Source organism: Stigmatopora argus, chromosome 8, assembly GCF_051989625.1.
Source record: "Stigmatopora argus isolate UIUO_Sarg chromosome 8, RoL_Sarg_1.0, whole genome shotgun sequence".
Taxonomy (NCBI): Eukaryota; Metazoa; Chordata; class Actinopteri; order Syngnathiformes; family Syngnathidae; genus Stigmatopora; species Stigmatopora argus.
The window spans coordinates 14,323,083-14,344,742 of NC_135394.1; the positions used below are offsets into that span (position 1 = coordinate 14,323,083).

Below are 21,660 nucleotides of genomic sequence, written 5' to 3' on the forward strand. Positions count from 1 at the left end.
GTATAGTAAGGCTTTTTTTCTTTAAAAAAACGACATAGTATAGTAAGGCTTTGTTTCTTAAAAAAACGACATAGTATAGTAAGGCTTTTTTTCTTAAAAAAGCGACATAGTATAGTAAGGCTTTTTTTTCTTAAAAAAACGACATAGTATAGTAAGGCTTTTTTTCTTAAAAAACGACATAGTATAGTAAGGCTTTTTTTCTTAAAAAATAACATAGTATAGTAGGGCTTTTTTTCTTAAAAAACTGACAAAAACTGACTATACTAACGACATAGTATAGTAAGGCTTTTTTTCTTAAAAAACGACATAGTATAGTAAGGCTTTTTTTCTTAAAAAACGACATAGTATAATAAGGCTTTTTTTCTTAAAAAAACGACATAGTATAGTAAGGCTTTTTTCGTCTTAAAAAAACGACATAGTATAGTAAGGCTTTTTCTTTTAAAAAACGACATAGTAAAGTAAGACTTTTTTTCTTAAAAAAACGACATAGTATAGTAAGGCTTTTTTACTTAAAAAACGACATAGTATAGTAAGGCTTTTTTTCTTAAAAAACGACATAGTATAGTAAGGCTTTTTTACTTTAAAAAAACGACATAGTATAGTAAGGCTTTTTTTCTTAAAAAACGACATAGTATAGTAAGGCTTTTTTTCTTAAAAAATGACATAGTATATATAGTAAGGCTTTTTTTCCTAAAAAACGACATAGTATAGTAAGGCTTTTTTTCTTAAAAAAACGACATAGTATAGTAAGGCTTTTTTTCTTAAAAAAAGACATAGTATAGTAAGGCTTTTTTCTTAAAAAACGACATAGTATAGTAAGGCTTTTTTTCTTAAAAAACGACATAGTATAGTAAGGCTTTTTTTCTTAAAAAATGACATAGTATATATAGTAAGGCTTTTTTTCCTAAAAAACGACATAGTATAGTAAGGCTTTTTTTCTTAAAAAAACGACATAGTATAGTAAGGCTTTTTTTCTTAAAAAAAGACATAGTATAGTAAGGCTTTTTTTCTTAAAAAACGACATAGTATAGTAAGGCTTTTTTTCTTTAAAAAAACGACATAGTATAGTAAGGCTTTTTTTCTTAAAAAACGACATAGTATAGTAAGGCTTTTTTTCTTAAAACACGACATAGTATAGTAAGGCTTTTTTTCTTAAAAAACGACATAGTATAGTAAGGCTTTTTTCGTCTTAAAAAAACGACATAGTATAGTAAGGCTTTTTCTTTTAAAAAACGACATAGTAAAGTAAGACTTTTTTTCTTAAAAAAACGACATAGTATAGTAAGGCTTTTTTACTTAAAAAACGACATAGTATAGTAAGGCTTTTTTTCTTAAAAAACGACATAGTATAGTAAGGCTTTTTTACTTTAAAAAAACGACATAGTATAGTAAGGCTTTTTTTCTTAAAAAACGACATAGTATAGTAAGGCTTTTTTTCTTAAAAAATGACATAGTATATATAGTAAGGCTTTTTTTCCTAAAAAACGACATAGTATAGTAAGGCTTTTTTTCTTAAAAAAACGACATAGTATAGTAAGGCTTTTTTTCTTAAAAAAAGACATAGTATAGTAAGGCTTTTTTCTTAAAAAACGACATAGTATAGTAAGGCTTTTTTTCTTAAAAAACGACATAGTATAGTAAGGCTTTTTTTCTTAAAAAATGACATAGTATATATAGTAAGGCTTTTTTTCCTAAAAAACGACATAGTATAGTAAGGCTTTTTTTCTTAAAAAAACGACATAGTATAGTAAGGCTTTTTTTCTTAAAAAAAGACATAGTATAGTAAGGCTTTTTTTCTTAAAAAACGACATAGTATAGTAAGGCTTTTTTTCTTTAAAAAAACGACATAGTATAGTAAGGCTTTTTTTCTTAAAAAACGACATAGTATAGTAAGGCTTTTTTTCTTAAAACACGACATAGTATAGTAAGGCTTTTTTTCTTAAAAAACGACATAGTATAGTAAGGCTTTTTTTCTTGAAAAACGACATAGTATAGTAAGGCTTTTTTTCTTAAAAAAACGACAGTATAGTAAGGCTTTTTTCGTCTTAAAAAAATGACATAGTATAGTAAGGCTTTTTCTTTTAAAAAACGACATAGTATAGTAAGGCTTTTTTTCTTAAAAAAAACGACATAGTATAGTAAGGCTTTTTTTCTTAAAAACGACATAGTATAGTAAGGCTTTTTTTCTTTAAAAAACGACATAGTATAGTAAGGTTTTTTTCTTAAAAAAACGACATAGTATAGTAAGGCTTTTTTTTCTTAAAAAACGACATAGTATAGTAAGGCTTTTTTTCTTTAAAAAACGACATAGTATAGTAAGGCTTTTTTTTCTTAAAAAACGACATAGTATAGTAAGGCTTTTTTACTTCAAAAAAACGACATAGTATAGTAAGGATTTTTTCTTAAAAAACGACATAGTACAGTAAGACTTTTTTTCTTAAAAAAACGACATAGTATAGTAAGGCTTTTTTTCTTAAAAAACGACATAGTATAGTAAGGCTTTTTTTCTTAAAAAAACGACAGTATAGTAAGGCTTTTTCTCTTAAAAAACGACATAGTATAGTAAGGCCTTTTTTCTTTAAAAAAACGACATAGTATAGTAAGGCTTTTTTCTTAAAAAACGACATAGTATAGTAAGGCTTTTTTTTCTTTAAAAACGACATAGTATAGTAAGGCTTTTTTTCTTAAAAAACGACATAGTATTTTCTTAAAAAACGACATGGTATTTTTTTCTTAAAAAACGACATAGTATAGTAAGGCTTTTTTTCTTAAAAAACTGACATAGTATAGTAAGGCTTTTTTTCTTAAAAAACGACATAGTATAGTAAGGCTTTTTTTCTTAAAAAACGACATAGTATAGTAAGGCTTTTTTTCTTAAAAAAACGACAGTATAGTAAGGCTTTTTTCGTCTTAAAAAAATGACATAGTATAGTAAGGCTTTTTCTTTTAAAAAACGACATAGTATAGTAAGGCTTTTTTTCTTTAAAAAAACGACATAATATAGTAAGGCTTTTTTTCTTAAAAACGACATAATATAGTAAGGCCCTTTTTCTAAAAAAAACGACATAGTATAGTAAGGCTTTTTTTCTTAAAAAACGACATAGTATAGTAAGGCTTTTTTTCTTAAAAAACGACATAGTATAGTAAGGCTTTTTTTCTTAAAAAACGACATAGTACAGTAAGACTTTTTTTCTTAAAAAAACGACATAGTATAGTAAGGCTTTTTTCGTCTTAAAAAAACGACAAAGTATAGTAAGGCTTTTTCTTTTAAAAAACGACATAGTAAAGTAAGGCTTTTTTTCTTAAAAAAACGACATAGTATAGTAAGGCTTTTTTACTTAAAAAACGACATAGTATAGTAAGGCTTTTTTTCTTAAAAAACGACATAGTATAGTAAGGCTTTTTTACTTTAAAAAAACGACATAGTATAGTAAGGCTTTTTTTCTTAAAAAACGACATAGTATAGTAAGGCTTTTTTTCTTAAAAAACTGACAAAAACTGACTATACTAACGACATAGTATAGTAAGGCTTTTTTTCTTAAAAAACGACATAGTATAGTAAGGCTTTTTTTCTTAAAAAACGACATGTATAATAAGGCTTTTTATCTTAAAAAAACGACATAGTATAGTAAGGCTTTTTTCGTCTTAAAAAAACGACATAGTATAGTAAGGCTTTTTCTTTTAAAAAACGACATAGTATAGTAAGGCTTTTTTTCTTAAAAAAACGACATAGTATAGTAAGGCTTTTTTACTTAAAAAACGACATAGTATAGTAAGGCTTTTTTTCTTAAAAAACGACATAGTATAGTAAGGCTTTTTTACTTTAAAAAAACGACATAGTATAGTAAGGCTTTTTTTCTTAAAAAATGACATAGTATATATAGTAAGGCTTTTTTTCCTAAAAAACGACATAGTATATATAGTAAGGCTTTTTTTCCTAAAAAACGACATAGTATAGTAAGGCTTTTTTTCTTTAAAAAACGATATAGTATAGTGAGGCTTTTTTTCTTAAAAAACGACATAGTATAGTAAGGCTTTTTTTCTTGAAAAACGACATAGTATAGTAAGGCTTTTTTTCTTAAAAAAACGACAGTATAGTAAGGCTTTTTTCGTCTTAAAAAAACGACATAGTATAGTAAGGCTTTTTCTTTTAAAAAACGACATACTATAGTAAGGCTTTTTTTCTTTAAAAAAACGACATAGTATAGTAAGGCTTTTTTTCTTAAAAACGACATAATATAGTAAGGCCCTTTTTCTAAAAAAAACGACATAGTATAGTAAGGCTTTTTTTCTCAAAAAACGACATAGTATAGTAAGGCTTTTTTTCTTTAAAAAAACGACATAGTATAGTAAGGCTTTTTTTCTTAAAAAATAACATAGTATAGTAGGGCTTTTTTTCTTAAAAAACTGACAAAAACTGACTATACTAACGACATAGTATAGTAAGGCTTTTTTTCTTAAAAAACGACATAGTATAGTAAGGCTTTTTTTCTTAAAAAACGACATTGTATAATAAGGCTTTTTATCTTAAAAAAACGACATAGTATAGTAAGGCTTTTTTCGTCTTAAAAAAACGACATAGTATAGTAAGGCTTTTTCTTTTAAAAAACGACATAGTATAGTAAGGCTTTTTTTCTTAAAAAAACGACATAGTATAGTAAGGCTTTTTTACTTAAAAAACGACATAGTATAGTAAGGCTTTTTTTCTTAAAAAACGACATAGTATAGTAAGGCTTTTTTACTTTAAAAAAACGACATAGTATAGTAAGGCTTTTTTTCTTAAAAAATGACATAGTATATATAGTAAGGCTTTTTTTCCTAAAAAACGACATAGTATATATAGTAAGGCTTTTTTTCCTAAAAAACGACATAGTATAGTAAGGCTTTTTTTCTTAAAAAAACGACATAGTATAGTAAGGCTTTTTTTCTTAAAAAAACAACATAGTATAGTAAGGCTTTTTTCGTCTTAAAAAAACGACATAGTATAGTAAGGCTTTTTCTTTTAAAAAACGACATAGTATAGTTAGGCTTTTTTTCTTTAAAAAAACGACATAGTATAGTAAGGCTTTTTTCGTCTTAAAAAAACGACATAGTATAGTAAGGCTTTTTCTTTTAAAAAACGACATAGTATAGTAAGGCGTTTTTTCTTAAAAAAACGTCATAGTATAGTAAGGCTTTTTTTCTTAAAAAACGACATAGTATAGTAAGGCTTTTTTTCTTAAAAAAACGACATAGTATAGTAAGGCTTTTTTACTTAAAAAACGACATAGTATAGTAAGGCTTTTTTTCTTAAAAAACGACATAGTATAGTAAGGCTTTTTTACTTTAAAAAAACGACATAGCATAGTAAGGCTTTTTTTCTTAAAAAACGACATAGTATAGTAAGGCTTTTTTTCTTAAAAAATGACATAGTATATATAGTAAGGCTTTTTTTCCTAAAAAACGACATAGTATAGTAAGGCTTTTTTTCTTAAAAAAACGACATACTATAGTAAGGCTTTTTTTCTTAAAAAAAGACATAGTATAGTAAGGCTTTTTTTCTTAAAAAACAACATAGTATAGTAAGGCTTTTTTTCTTTAAAATAAACGACATAGTATAGTAAGGCTTTTTTTCTTAAAAAACGACATAGTATAGTAAGGCTTTTTTTCTTAAAAAAACGACATAGTATAGTAAGGCTTTTTTACTTTAAAAAAACGACATCGTATAGTAAGGCTTTTTTTCTTAAAAAAACGACAGTATAGTAAGGCTTTTTTCGTCTTAAAAAAACGACATAGTATAGTAAGGCTTTTTCTTTTAAAAAACGACATAGTATAGTAAGGCTTTTTTTCTTTAAAAAAACGACATAGTATAGTAAGGCTTTTTTTCTTAAAAACGACATAATATAGTAAGGCCCTTTTTCTAAAAAAAACGACATAGTATAGTAAGGCTTTTTTTCTCAAAAAACGACATAGTATAGTAAGGCTTTTTTTCTTTAAAAAAACGACATAGTATAGTAAGGCTTTTTTTCTTAAAAAATAACATAGTATAGTAAGGCTTTTTTTCTTAAAAAACTGACTATACTAACGACATAGTATAGTAAGGCTTTTTTTCTTAAAAAACGACATAGTATAGTAAGGCTTTTTTTCTTAAAAAACGACATAGTATGATAAGGCTTTTTTTCTTAAAAAAACGACATAGTATAGTAAGGCTTTTTTCGTCTTAAAAAAACGACATAGTATAGTAAGGCTTTTTCTTTTAAAAAACGACATAGTATAGTAAGGCCTTTTTTCTTTAAAAAACGTCATAGTATAGTAAGGCTTTTTTTCTTAAAAAACGACATAGTATAGTAAGGCTTTTTTACTTTAAAAAAACGACATAGTATAGTAAGGCTTTTTTTCTTTAAAAAAACGATATAGTATAGTAAGGCTTTTTTTCTTGAAAAAAACGACATAGTATAGTAAGGCTTTTTGTCTTAAAAAAGACATAGTATAGCAAGGCTTTTTTTTCTTAAAAAAACGACATAGTATAGTAAGGCTTTTTTTCTTAAAAAACGACATAGTATAGTAAGGTTTTTTTCTTAAAAAAACGAAATAGTATAGTAAGGCTTTTTGTCTTAAAAACGACATAGTATAGTAAGGCTTTTTTTCTTTAAAAACGACATAGTATAGTAAGGCTTTTTTTTCTTAAAAAACGACATAGTATAGTAAGGCTTTTTTTCTTTAAAAAACGATTTAGTATAGTGAGGCTTTTTTTCTTAAAAAACGACATAGTATAGTAAGGCTTTTTTTCTTGAAAAACGACATAGTATAGTAAGGCTTTTTTTCTTAAAAAAACGACAGTATAGTAAGGCTTTTTTCGTCTTAAAAAAACGACATAGTATAGTAAGGCTTTTTCTTTTAAAAAACGACATACTATAGTAAGGCTTTTTTTCTTTAAAAAAACGACATAGTATAGTAAGGCTTTTTTTCTTAAAAACGACATAATATAGTAAGGCCCTTTTTCTAAAAAAAACGACATAGTATAGTAAGGCTTTTTTTCTCAAAAAACGACATAGTATAGTAAGGCTTTTTTTCTTTAAAAAAACGACATAGTATAGTAAGGCTTTTTTTCTTAAAAAATAACATAGTATAGTAGGGCTTTTTTTCTTAAAAAACTGACAAAAACTGACTATACTAACGACATAGTATAGTAAGGCTTTTTTTCTTAAAAAACGACATAGTATAGTAAGGCTTTTTTTCTTAAAAAACGACATTGTATAATAAGGCTTTTTATCTTAAAAAAACGACATAGTATAGTAAGGCTTTTTTCGTCTTAAAAAAACGACATAGTATAGTAAGGCTTTTTCTTTTAAAAAACGACATAGTATAGTAAGGCTTTTTTTCTTAAAAAAACGACATAGTATAGTAAGGCTTTTTTACTTAAAAAACGACATAGTATAGTAAGGCTTTTTTTCTTAAAAAACGACATAGTATAGTAAGGCTTTTTTACTTTAAAAAAACGACATAGTATAGTAAGGCTTTTTTTCTTAAAAAATGACATAGTATATATAGTAAGGCTTTTTTTCCCTAAAAAACGACATAGTATATATAGTAAGGCTTTTTTTCCTAAAAAACGACATAGTATAGTAAGGCTTTTTTTCTTAAAAAAACGACATAGTATAGTAAGGCTTTTTTTCTTAAAAAAACAACATAGTATAGTAAGGCTTTTTTCGTCTTAAAAAAACGACATAGTATAGTAAGGCTTTTTCTTTTAAAAAACGACATAGTATAGTTAGGCTTTTTTTCTTTAAAAAAACGACATAGTATAGTAAGGCTTTTTTCGTCTTAAAAAAACGACATAGTATAGTAAGGCTTTTTCTTTTAAAAAACGACATAGTATAGTAAGGCTTTTTCTTTTAAAAAACGACATAGTATAGTTAGGCTTTTTTTCTTTAAAAAAACGACATAGTATAGTAAGGCTTTTTTCGTCTTAAAAAAACGACATAGTATAGTAAGGCTTTTTCTTTTAAAAAACGACATAGTATAGTAAGGCTTTTTTTCTTAAAAAACGACATAGTATAGTAAGGCTTTTTTACTTTAAAAAAACGACATAGCATAGTAAGGCTTTTTTTCTTAAAAAACGACATAGTATAGTAAGGCTTTTTTTCTTAAAAAATGACATAGTATATATAGTAAGGCTTTTTTTCCTAAAAAACGACATAGTATAGTAAGGCTTTTTTTCTTTAAAAAAACGACATAGTATAGTAAGGCTTTTTCTCTTAAAAAACGACATAGTATACTAAGGCCTTTTTTCTTTAAAAAACGACATAGTATAGTAAGGCTTTTTTTCTTAAAAAACGACATAGTATAGTAAGGCTTTTTTTCTTAAAAAACGACATTGTATAATAAGGCTTTTTATCTTAAAAAAACGACATAGTATAGTAAGGCTTTTTTCGTCTTAAAAAAACGACATAGTATAGTAAGGCTTTTTCTTTTAAAAAACGACATAGTATAGTAAGGCTTTTTTTCTTAAAAAAACGACATAGTATAGTAAGGCTTTTTTACTTAAAAAACGACATAGTATAGTAAGGCTTTTTTTCTTAAAAAACGACATAGTATAGTAAGGCTTTTTTACTTTAAAAAAACGACATAGTATAGTAAGGCTTTTTTTCTTAAAAAATGACATAGTATATATAGTAAGGCTTTTTTTCCTAAAAAACGACATAGTATATATAGTAAGGCTTTTTTTCCTAAAAAACGACATAGTATATATAGTAAGGCTTTTTTTCCTAAAAAAACGACATAGTATAGTAAGGCTTTTTTTCTTAAAAAAACAACATAGTATAGTAAGGCTTTTTTCGTCTTAAAAAAACGACATAGTATAGTAAGGCTTTTTCTTTTAAAAAACGACATAGTATAGTTAGGCTTTTTTTCTTTAAAAAAACGACATAGTATAGTAAGGCTTTTTTCGTCTTAAAAAAACGACATAGTATAGTAAGGCTTTTTCTTTTAAAAAACGACATAGTATAGTAAGGCGTTTTTTCTTAAAAAAACGTCATAGTATAGTAAGGCTTTTTTTCTTAAAAAACGACATAGTATAGTAAGGCTTTTTTTCTTAAAAAAACGACATAGTATAGTAAGGCTTTTTTACTTAAAAAACGACATAGTATAGTAAGGCTTTTTTTCTTAAAAAACGACATAGTATAGTAAGGCTTTTTTACTTTAAAAAAACGACATAGCATAGTAAGGCTTTTTTTCTTAAAAAACGACATAGTATAGTAAGGCTTTTTTTCTTAAAAAATGACATAGTATATATAGTAAGGCTTTTTTTCCTAAAAAACGACATAGTATAGTAAGGCTTTTTTTCTTTAAAAAAACGACATAGTATAGTAAGGCTTTTTCTCTTAAAAAACGACATAGTATACTAAGGCCTTTTTTCTTTAAAAAACGACATAGTATAGTAAGGCTTTTTTTCTTAAAAAACGACATAGTATAGTAAGGCTTTTTTCCTTAAAAAACGACATAGTATAGTAAGGCTTTTTTCTTAAAAAACGACATAGTATAGTAAGGCTTTTTTCTTAAAAAACGACATAGTATAGTAAGGCTTTTTTTCTTAAAAAACGACATAGTATAGTAAGGCTTTTTTTCTTAAAAAAACGACATAGTATAGTAAGGCTTTTTTACTTAAAAAACGACATAGTATAGTAAGGCTTTTTTTCTTAAAAAACGACATAGTATAGTAAGGCTTTTTTACTTTAAAAAAACGACATAGCATAGTAAGGCTTTTTTTCTTAAAAAACGACATAGTATAGTAAGGCTTTTTTTCTTAAAAAATGACATAGTATATATAGTAAGGCTTTTTTTCCTAAAAAACGACATAGTATAGTAAGGCTTTTTTTCTTTAAAAAAACGACATAGTATATAGTAAGGCTTTTTCTCTTAAAAAACGACATAGTATACTAAGGCCTTTTTTCTTTAAAAAACGACATAGTATAGTAAGGCTTTTTTTCTTAAAAAACGACATAGTATAGTAAGGCTTTTTTCCTTAAAAAACGACATAGTATAGTAAGGCTTTTTTCTTAAAAAACGACATAGTATAGTAAGGCTTTTTTCTTAAAAAACGACATAGTATAGTAAGGCTTCTTTTCTTAAAAAACGACATAGTATAGTAAGGCTTTTTTTCTTAAAAAACGACATAGTATAGTAAGGCTTTTTTCTTAAAAAACGACATAGTACAGTGTTAGAATTATTATGGAATATTCTATATGTGTTGTAAGCATTTTTTTAAAAGTAGTAAGGCTATAAATCAAGTCATGGGAACATGGACATTTTTCCTCCACATCATCGTCTCCTCAAGGCCAAAGCTCGAGGACACATTGTTACGGACACTTCTCCCGGCAGGACCCAATGAGACTGTTATGACGAGACTCCAGCAGCAGATTTGAAAATACGGCTTTGCTTACATTATAATACTGCTTTGTTTACATTATAATCCTGCTTGGTTTACTTTAGAATGCTTTGTCTACATTATAATACTACTTTGTTTACCTTATAATGCATTCCTCACACTGTTGTTTTTCTAAACATCTAGGGTGTTATTGTACTGATTACATAAACATGTTTTTCGAATGTCGCGATTAAATACAATGATTCAGTTACTGCAATTCAGAATGCATTGTGGACTGAGACGACGTCACAAGGCATCTCCTTGCAAGTTGTAAGCAGAATTTGTTGAAAGATGTTTTTCCTTTTTAAATTAAATATTACTAATAATGATTTAAAAGGTTTGAATCATTATTCCAACATACAGTAAGACTTTTTTTCTTAAAAAAACGACATAGTATAGTAAGGCTTTTTTTCTTAAAAAACGACCTAGTATAGTAAGGCTTTTTTTCTTAAAAAACGACATAGTATAGTAAGGCTTTTTTTCTTAAAAAAACGACATAGTATAGAAAGTCTTTTTTCGCCTTAAAAAAACGACATAGTATAGTAAGGCTTTTTCTTTTAAAAAACGACATAGTATAGTAAGGCGTTTTTTCTTAAAAAAACGACATAGTATAGTAAGGCTTTTTTTCTTAAAAAATGACATAGTATATATAGTAAGGCTTTTTTTCCTAAAAAACGACATAGTATAGTAAGGCTTTTTCTCTTAAAAAACGACATAGTATAGTAAGGCTTTTTTCTTAAAAAACGACATAGTATAGTTAGGCTTTTTTTCTTTAAAAAAACATAGTATAGTAAGGCTTTTTTTCTTAAAAAAACGACATAGTATAGTAAGGCTTTTTTTCTTTAAAAAAACGACATAGTATAGTAAGGCTTTTTTTCTTTAAAAAATGACGTAGTATAGTAAGGCTTTTTTTCTTAAAAAATGACATAGTATAGTAAGGCCTTTTTTCTTTAAAAAACGACATAGTATAGTAAGGCTTTTTTTCTTTAAAAAACGACGTAGTATAGTAAGGCTTTTTTTCTTAAAAAACGACATAGTATAGTAAGGCTTTTTTCTTAAAAAACGACATAGTATAGTAAGGCTTTTTTTCTTAAAAAACGACATAGTATAGTAAGGCTTTTTTACTTTAAAAAAACGACATAGTACAGTAAGGCTTTTTTTCTTAAAAAAACGACATAGTATAGTAAGGCTTTTTCTCTTAAAAAACGACATAGTATAGTAAGGCCTTTTTTCTTTAAAAAACGACATAGTATAGTAAGGCTTTTTTTCTTAAAAAACGACATAGTACAGTAAGGCTTTTTTTCTTAAAAAACGACATAGTATAGTAAGGCTTTTTTTCTTAAAAAAACGACATAGTATAGTAAGGCTTTTTTCGTCTTAAAAAAACGACATAGCATAGTAAGGCTTTTTCTTTTAAAAAACGACATAGTATAGTAAGGCGTTTTTTCTTAAAAAAACGTCATAGTATAGTAAGGCTTTTTTACTTAAAAAACGACATAGTATAGTAAGGCTTTTTTTCTTAAAAAACGACATAGTATAGTAAGGCTTTTTTACTTTAAAAAAACGACATAGCATAGTAAGGCTTTTTTTCTTAAAAAACGACATAGTATAGTAAGGCTTTTTTTCTTAAAAAAACGACATAGTATAGTAAGGCTTTTTTTCTTAAAAAATGACATAGTATATATAGTAAGGCTTTTTTTCCTAAAAAACGACATAGTATAGTAAGGCTTTTTCTCTTAAAAAACGACATAGTATAGTAAGGCTTTTTTTCTTAAAAAACGACATAGTATAGTTAGGCTTTTTTTCTTTAAAAAAACATAGTATAGTAAGGCTTTTTTTCTTAAAAAACGACAGTATAGTAAGGCTTTTTTTCTTTAAAAAAAACGACATAGTATAGTAAGGCTTTTTTTCTTAATAAAACGACATAGTATAGTAAGGCTTTTTCTCTTAAAAAAACGACATAGTATACTAAGGCCTTTTTTCTTTAAAAAATGACGTAGTATAGTAAGGCTTTTTTTCTTAAAAAACGACATAGTATAGTAAGGCTTTTTTCTTAAAAAACGACATACTATAGTAAGGCTTTTTTTCTAAAAAAACGACATAGTATAGTAAGGCTTTTTTACTTTAAAAAAACGACATGGTATAGTAAGGCTTTTTTTTCTTAAAAAACGACAGTACAGTAAGGCTTTTTTTTCTTAAAAAAACGACATAGTATAGTAAGGCTTTTTCTCTTAAAAAACGACATAGTATAGTAAGGCCTTTTTTCTTTAAAAAACGACATAGTATAGTAAGGCTTTTTTTCTTAAAAAACGACATAGCATAGTAAGGCTTTTTTTCTTAAAAAACGACAGTATAGTAAGGCTTTTTTTCTTAAAAAATGACATAGTATATATAGTTAGGCTTTTTTTCTTTAAAAAAACGACGTAGTATAGTAAGGCTTTTTTTCTTAAAAAACGACATAGTATAGTAAGGCTTTTTTCATAAAAAACGACATAGTATAGTAAGGCTTTTTTTCTAAAAAAACGACATAGTATAGTAAGGCCTTTTTTCTTTAAAAAACGACATAGTATAGTAAGGCTTTTTTTTCTTAAAAAACGACATAGTATCGTAAGGCTTTTTTTCTTAAAAAACGACATAGTATAGTAAGGCTTTTTTTCTTAAAAAACGACATAGTATAGTAAGGCTTTTTTTCTTGAAAAACGACATAGTATAGTAAGGCTTTTTTACTTTAAAAAAACGACATAGTATAGTAAGGCTTTTTTTTCTTAAAAAACGACATAGTACAGTAAGGCTTTTTTTTCTTAAAAAACGACATAGTATAGTAAGGCTTTTTCTCTTAAAAAATGACATAGTATAGTAAGGCTTTTCTTCTTTAAAAAACGACATAGTATAGTAAGGCTTTTTTTCTTAAAAAACGACATAGTACAGTAAGGCTTTTTTTCTTAAAAAAACGACATAGTATAGTAAGGCTTTTTCTCTTAAAAAACGACATAGTATAGTAAGGCTTTTTCTCTTAAAAAACGACATAGTATAGTAAGGCCTTTTTTCTTTAAAAAACGACATAGTATTGGAAGGCTTTTTTTCTTAAAAAATGACATAGAATATAGTAAGGCTTTTTTCTTAAAAAACGACATAGTATAGTAAGGCTTTTTTTCTTAAAAAATGACATAGTATATATAGTAAGGCTTTTTTTCCTAAAAAACGACATAGTATAGTAAGGCTTTTTCTCTTAAAAAACGACATAGTATAGTAAGGCTTTTTTTCTTAAAAAACGACATAGTATAGTTAGGCTTTTTTTCTTTAAAAAAACATAGTATAGTAAGGCTTTTTTTCTTAAAAAACGACAGTATAGTAAGGCTTTTTTTCTTTAAAAAAAACGACATAGTATAGTAAGGCTTTTTTTCTTAAAAAAACGACATAGTATAGTAAGGCTTTTTCTCTTAAAAAAACGACATAGTATACTAAGGCCTTTTTTCTTTAAAAAATGACGTAGTATAGTAAGGCTTTTTTTCTTAAAAAACGACATAGTATAGTAAGGCTTTTTCTCTTAAAAAACGACATAGTATAGTAAGGCTTTTTTCTTAAAAAACGACATAGTATAGTTAGGCTTTTTTTCTTTAAAAAAACATAGTATAGTAAGGCTTTTTTTCTTAAAAAAACGACATAGTATAGTAAGGCTTTTTTTCTTTAAAAAAACGACATAGTATAGTAAGGCTTTTTTTCTTTAAAAAATGACGTAGTATAGTAAGGCTTTTTTTCTTAAAAAATGACATAGTATAGTAAGGCCTTTTTTCTTTAAAAAACGACATAGTATAGTAAGGCTTTTTTTCTTTAAAAAACGACGTAGTATAGTAAGGCTTTTTTTCTTAAAAAACGACATAGTATAGTAAGGCTTTTTTCTTAAAAAACGACATAGTATAGTAAGGCTTTTTTTCTTAAAAAACGACATAGTATAGTAAGGCTTTTTTACTTTAAAAAAACGACATAGTACAGTAAGGCTTTTTTTCTTAAAAAAACGACATAGTATAGTAAGGCTTTTTCTCTTAAAAAACGACATAGTATAGTAAGGCCTTTTTTCTTTAAAAAACGACATAGTATAGTAAGGCTTTTTTTCTTAAAAAACGACATAGTACAGTAAGGCTTTTTTTCTTAAAAAACGACATAGTATAGTAAGGCTTTTTTTCTTAAAAAAACGACATAGTATAGTAAGGCTTTTTTCGTCTTAAAAAAACGACATAGCATAGTAAGGCTTTTTCTTTTAAAAAACGACATAGTATAGTAAGGCGTTTTTTCTTAAAAAAACGTCATAGTATAGTAAGGCTTTTTTACTTAAAAAACGACATAGTATAGTAAGGCTTTTTTTCTTAAAAAACGACATAGTATAGTAAGGCTTTTTTACTTTAAAAAAACGACATAGCATAGTAAGGCTTTTTTTCTTAAAAAACGACATAGTATAGTAAGGCTTTTTTTCTTAAAAAAACGACATAGTATAGTAAGGCTTTTTTTCTTAAAAAATGACATAGTATATATAGTAAGGCTTTTTTTCCTAAAAAACGACATAGTATAGTAAGGCTTTTTCTCTTAAAAAACGACATAGTATAGTAAGGCTTTTTTTCTTAAAAAACGACATAGTATAGTTAGGCTTTTTTTCTTTAAAAAAACATAGTATAGTAAGGCTTTTTTTCTTAAAAAACGACAGTATAGTAAGGCTTTTTTTCTTTAAAAAAAACGACATAGTATAGTAAGGCTTTTTTTCTTAATAAAACGACATAGTATAGTAAGGCTTTTTCTCTTAAAAAATTGACATAGTATACTAAGGCCTTTTTTCTTTAAAAAATGACGTAGTATAGTAAGGCTTTTTTTCTTAAAAAACGACATAGTATAGTAAGGCTTTTTTCTTAAAAAACGACATACTATAGTAAGGCTTTTTTTCTAAAAAAACGACATAGTATAGTAAGGCTTTTTTACTTTAAAAAAACGACATGGTATAGTAAGGCTTTTTTTTCTTAAAAAACGACAGTACAGTAAGGCTTTTTTTTCTTAAAAAAACGACATAGTATAGTAAGGCTTTTTCTCTTAAAAAACGACATAGTATAGTAAGGCCTTTTTTCTTTAAAAAACGACATAGTATAGTAAGGCTTTTTTTCTTAAAAAACGACATAGCATAGTAAGGCTTTTTTTCTTAAAAAACGACAGTATAGTAAGGCTTTTTTTCTTAAAAAATGACATAGTATATATAGTTAGGCTTTTTTTCTTTAAAAAAACGACGTAGTATAGTAAGGCTTTTTTTCTTAAAAAACGACATAGTATAGTAAGGCTTTTTTCATAAAAAACGACATAGTATAGTAAGGCTTTTTTTCTAAAAAAACGACATAGTATAGTAAGGCCTTTTTTCTTTAAAAAACGACATAGTATAGTAAGGCTTTTTTTTCTTAAAAAACGACATAGTATCGTAAGGCTTTTTTTCTTAAAAAACGACATAGTATAGTAAGGCTTTTTTTCTTAAAAAACGACATAGTATAGTAAGGCTTTTTTTCTTGAAAAACGACATAGTATAGTAAGGCTTTTTTACTTTAAAAAAACGACATAGTATAGTAAGGCTTTTTTTTCTTAAAAAACGACATAGTACAGTAAGGCTTTTTTTTCTTAAAAAACGACATAGTATAGTAAGGCTTTTTCTCTTAAAAAATGACATAGTATAGTAAGGCTTTTCTTCTTTAAAAAACGACATAGTATAGTAAGGCTTTTTTTCTTAAAAAACGACATAGTACAGTAAGGCTTTTTTTCTTAAAAAAACGACATAGTATAGTAAGGCTTTTTCTCTTAAAAAACGACATAGTATAGTAAGGCTTTTTCTCTTAAAAAACGACATAGTATAGTAAGGCCTTTTTTCTTTAAAAAACGACATAGTATTGGAAGGCTTTTTTTCTTAAAAAATGACATAGAATATAGTAAGGCTTTTTTCTTAAAAAACGACATAGTATAGTAAGGCTTTTTTTCTTAAAAAATGACATAGTATATATAGTAAGGCTTTTTTTCCTAAAAAACGACATAGTAATGTAAGGCTTTTTCTCTTAAAAAACGACATAGTATAGTAAGGCTTTTTTTCTTAAAAAACGACATAGTATAGTTAGGCTTTTTTTCTTTAAAAAAACATAGTATAGTAAGGCTTTTTTTCTTAAAAAACGACAGTATAGTAAGGCTTTTTTTCTTTAAAAAAAACGACATAGTATAGTAAGGCTTTTTTTCTTAAAAAAACGACATAGTATAGTAAGGCTTTTTCTCTTAAAAAAACGACATAGTATACTAAGGCCTTTTTTCTTTAAAAAATGACGTAGTATAGTAAGGCTTTTTTTCTTAAAAAACGACATAGTATAGTAAGGCTTTTTTCTTAAAAAACGACATACTATAGTAAGGCTTTTTTTCTAAAAAAACGACATAGTATAGTAAGGCTTTTTTACTTTAAAAAAACGACATGGTATAGTAAGGCTTTTTTTTCTTAAAAAACGACAGTACAGTAAGGCTTTTTTTTCTTAAAAAAACGACATAGTATAGTAAGGCTTTTTCTCTTAAAAAACGACATAGTATAGTAAGGCCTTTTTTCTTTAAAAAACGACATAGTATAGTAAGGCTTTTTTTCTTAAAAAACGACATAGCATAGTAAGGCTTTTTTTCTTAAAAAACGACAGTATAGTAAGGCTTTTTTTCTTAAAAAATGACATAGTATATATAGTTAGGCTTTTTTTCTTTAAAAAAACGACGTAGTATAGTAAGGCTTTTTTTCTTAAAAAACGACATAGTATAGTAAGGCTTTTTTCATAAAAAACGACATAGTATAGTAAGGCTTTTTTTCTAAAAAAACGACATAGTATAGTAAGGCCTTTTTTCTTTAAAAAACGACATAGTATAGTAAGGCTTTTTTTTCTTAAAAAACGACATAGTATCGTAAGGCTTTTTTTCTTAAAAAACGACATAGTATAGTAAGGCTTTTTTTCTTAAAAAACGACATAGTATAGTAAGGCTTTTTTTCTTGAAAAACGACATAGTATAGTAAGGCTTTTTTACTTTAAAAAAACGACATAGTATAGTAAGGCTTTTTTTTCTTAAAAAACGACATAGTACAGTAAGGCTTTTTTTTCTTAAAAAACGACATAGTATAGTAAGGCTTTTTCTCTTAAAAAATGACATAGTATAGTAAGGCTTTTCTTCTTTAAAAAACGACATAGTATAGTAAGGCTTTTTTTCTTAAAAAACGACATAGTACAGTAAGGCTTTTTTTCTTAAAAAAACGACATAGTATAGTAAGGCTTTTTCTCTTAAAAAACGACATAGTATAGTAAGGCTTTTTCTCTTAAAAAACGACATAGTATAGTAAGGCCTTTTTTCTTTAAAAAACGACATAGTATTGGAAGGCTTTTTTTCTTAAAAAACGACATAGAATATAGTAAGGCTTTTTTCTTAAAAAACGACATAGTATAGTAAGGCTTTTTTTCTTAAAAAACTGACATAGTATAGTAAGGCTTTTTTTCTTAAAAAAACGACATAGTATAGTAAGGCTTTTTTCCTTAAAAAAACGACATAGTATAGTAAGGCTTTTTTCGTCTTAAAAAAACGACATAGTATAGTAAGGCCTTTTTTCTTTAAAAAACGACATAGTATAGTAAGGCTTTTTTTCTTAAAAAACGACATAGTATAGTAAGGGTTTTTTTCTTTAAAAAACGACATAGTATAGTAAGGCTTTTTTTCTTAAAAAACGACATAGAACAGTAAGGCTTTTTTTCTTAAAAAAACGACATAGTATAGTAAGGCTTTTTCTCTTAAAAAACGACATAGTATAGTAAGGCTTTTTTTTCTTAAAAAACGACATAGTACAGTAAGGCTTTTTTTTCTTAAAAAACGACATAGTATAGTAAGGCTTTTTCTCTTAAAAAACGACATAGTATAGTAAGGCTTTTTTTCTTTAAAAACGACATAGTATAGTAAGGCTTTTTTTCTTAAAAAACGACATAGTACAGTAAGGCTTTTTTTTCTTAAAAAAACGACATAGTATAGTAAGGCTTTTTCTCTTAAAAAACGACATAGTATAGTAAGGCCTTTTTTCTTTAAAAAACGACATAGTATTGTAAGGCTTTTTTTCTTAAAAAACGACATATATTTTAGTAAGGCTTTTTTCTTAAAAAACGACATAGTATAGTAAGGCTTTTTTTTCTTAAAAAAACGACATAGTATAGTAAGGATTTTTTTCTTAAAAAACGACATAGTATAGTAAGGCTTTTTGTCTTAAAAAACGACATAGTATAGTAAGGCTTTTTGTCTTAAAAAACTGACATAGTATAGTAAGGCTTTTTTTCTTAAAAAACGACATAGTATAGTAAGGCTTTTTTTCTTAAAAAAACGACATAGTATAGTAAGGCTTTTTTCGTCTTAAAAAAACGACATAGTATAGTAAGGCTTTTTTTCTTTAAAAAACGACATAGTATAGTAAGGCTTTTTCTCTTAAAAAACGACATAGTATAGTAAGGCCGTTTTTCTTTAAAAAACGACATAGTATAGTAAGGCTTTTTTTCTTAAAAAATGACATAGAATATAGTAAGGCTTTTTTTCTTAAAAAACGACATAGTATTGTAAGGCTTTTTTTCTTAAAAAACGACATAGAATATAGTAAGGCTTTTTTCTTAAAAAACGACACAGTATAGTAAGGCTTTTTTTTCTTAAAAAACGACATAGTATAGTAAGGATTTTTTCGTCTTAAAAAAACGACATAGTATAGTAAGGCTTTTTTTTCTTAAAAAAACGACATAGTATAGTAAGGCTTTTTCTCTTAAAAAACGACATAGTATAGTAAGGCCTTTTTTCTTTAAAAAACGACATAGTATAGTAAGACTTTTTTTCTTAAAAAACGACATAGTAAAGTAAGGCTTTTTTTCTTAAAAAACGACATAGTATTGTAAGGCTTTTTTTTCTTAAAAAACGACATAGAATATAGTAAGGCTTTTTTCTTAAAAAACGACACAGTATAGTAAGGCTTTTTTTTCTTAAAAAACGACATAGTATAGTAAGGCTTTTTTTTCTTAAAAAACGACACAGTATAGTAAGGCTTTTTTCGTCTTAAAAAAACGACATAGTATAGTAAGGCTTTTTTCGTCTTAAAAAAACGACATAGTATAGTAAGGCTTTTTTTCTTTAAAAAACGACATAGTATAGTAAGGCTTTTTTCTTAAAAAACTGACATAGTATAGTAAGGCTTTTTTTCTTAAAAAACGACATAGTATAGTAAGGCTTTTTTTCTTAAAAAAACGACATAGTATAGTAAGGCTTTTTTCGTCTTAAAAAAACGACATAGTATAGTAAGGCTTTTTTTCTTTAAAAAACGACATAGTATAGTAAGGCTTTTTCTCTTAAAAAACGACATAGTATAGTAAGGCCGTTTTTCTTTAAAAAACGACATAGTATAGTAAGGCTTTTTTTCTTAAAAAATGACATAGAATATAGTAAGGCTTTTTTTCTTAAAAAACGACATAGTATTGTAAGGCTTTTTTTCTTAAAAAACGACATAGAATATAGTAAGGCTTTTTTCTTAAAAAACGACACAGTATAGTAAGGCTTTTTTTTCTTAAAAAACGACATAGTATAGTAAGGATTTTTTCGTCTTAAAAAAACGACATAGTATAGTAAGGCTTTTTTTTCTTAAAAAAACGACAGTATAGTAAGGCTTTTTCTCTTAAAAAACGACATAGTATAGTAAGGCCTTTTTTCTTTAAAAAACGACATAGTATAGTAAGACTTTTTTTCTTAAAAAACGACATAGTAAAGTAAGGCTTTTTTTCTTAAAAAACGACATAGTATTGTAAGGCTTTTTTTTCTTAAAAAACGACATAGAATATAGTAAGGCTTTTTTCTTAAAAAACGACACAGTATAGTAAGGCTTTTTTTTCTTAAAAAACGACATAGTATAGTAAGGCTTTTTTTTCTTAAAAAACGACACAGTATAGTAAGGCTTTTTTTCTTAAAAAAACGACATAGTATAGTCAGGCTTTTTTCGTCTTAAAAAAACGACATAGTATAGTAAGGCTTTTTTTCTTTAAAAAACGACATAGTATAGTAAGACTTTTTCTCTTAAAAAACGACATAGTATAGTAAGGCCTTTTTTCTTTAAAAAACGACATAGTATAGTAAGGCTTTTTTTCTTAAAAAACGACATAGAATATAGTAAGGCTTTTTTTCTTAAAAAACGACATAGAATATAGTAAGGCTTTTTTCTTAAAAAACGACACAGTATAGCAAGGCTTTTTTTTCTTAAAAAACGACATAGTATAGTAAGGCTTTTTTTTCTTAAAAAACGACACAGTATAGTAAGGCTTTTTCTCTTAAAAAACGACATAGTATAGTAAGGCTTTTTTTCTTTAAAAACGACATAGTATAGTAAGGCTTTTTTTCTTAAAAAACGACATAGTACAGTAAGGCTTTTTTTTCTTAAAAAAACGACATAGTATAGTAAGGCTTTTTCTCTTAAAAAACGACATAGTATAGTAAGGCCTTTTTTCTTTAAAAAACGACATAGTATTGTAAGGCTTTTTTTCTTAAAAAACGACATATATTTTAGTAAGGCTTTTTTCTTAAAAAACGACATAGTATAGTAAGGCTTTTTTTTCTTTAAAAAACGACATAGTATAGTAAGGCTTTTTTTCTTAAAAAATGACATAGAATATAGTAAGGCTTTTTTTCTTAAAAAACGACATAGTATTGTAAGGCTTTTTTTCTTAAAAAACGACATAGAATATAGTAAGGCTTTTTTCTTAAAAAACGACACAGTATAGTAAGGCTTTTTTTTCTTAAAAAACGACATAGTATAGTAAGGATTTTTTCGTCTTAAAAAAACGACATAGTATAGTAAGGCTTTTTTTTCTTAAAAAAACGACAGTATAGTAAGGCTTTTTCTCTTAAAAAACGACATAGTATAGTAAGGCCTTTTTTCTTTAAAAAACGACATAGTATAGTAAGACTTTTTTTCTTAAAAAACGACATAGTAAAGTAAGGCTTTTTTTCTTAAAAAACGACAGTATTGTAAGGCTTTTTTTTCTTAAAAAACGACATAGAATATAGTAAGGCTTTTTTCTTAAAAAACGACACAGTATAGTAAGGCTTTTTTTTCTTAAAAAACGACATAGTATAGTAAGGCTTTTTTTTCTTAAAAAACGACACAGTATAGTAAGGCTTTTTTTCTTAAAAAAACGACATAGTATAGTCAGGCTTTT

General features: G+C 26.2%; 1 protein-coding gene across 1 annotated transcript in view; it reads right to left on the reverse strand.

Annotated features, from left to right (window-relative positions):
- Positions 1–21,660, reverse strand: part of chst14 (carbohydrate (N-acetylgalactosamine 4-0) sulfotransferase 14) — a 31,025-nt gene that overhangs the window by 3,054 nt on the left and 6,311 nt on the right. The gene's annotated exons all lie outside the window — the stretch shown is intronic.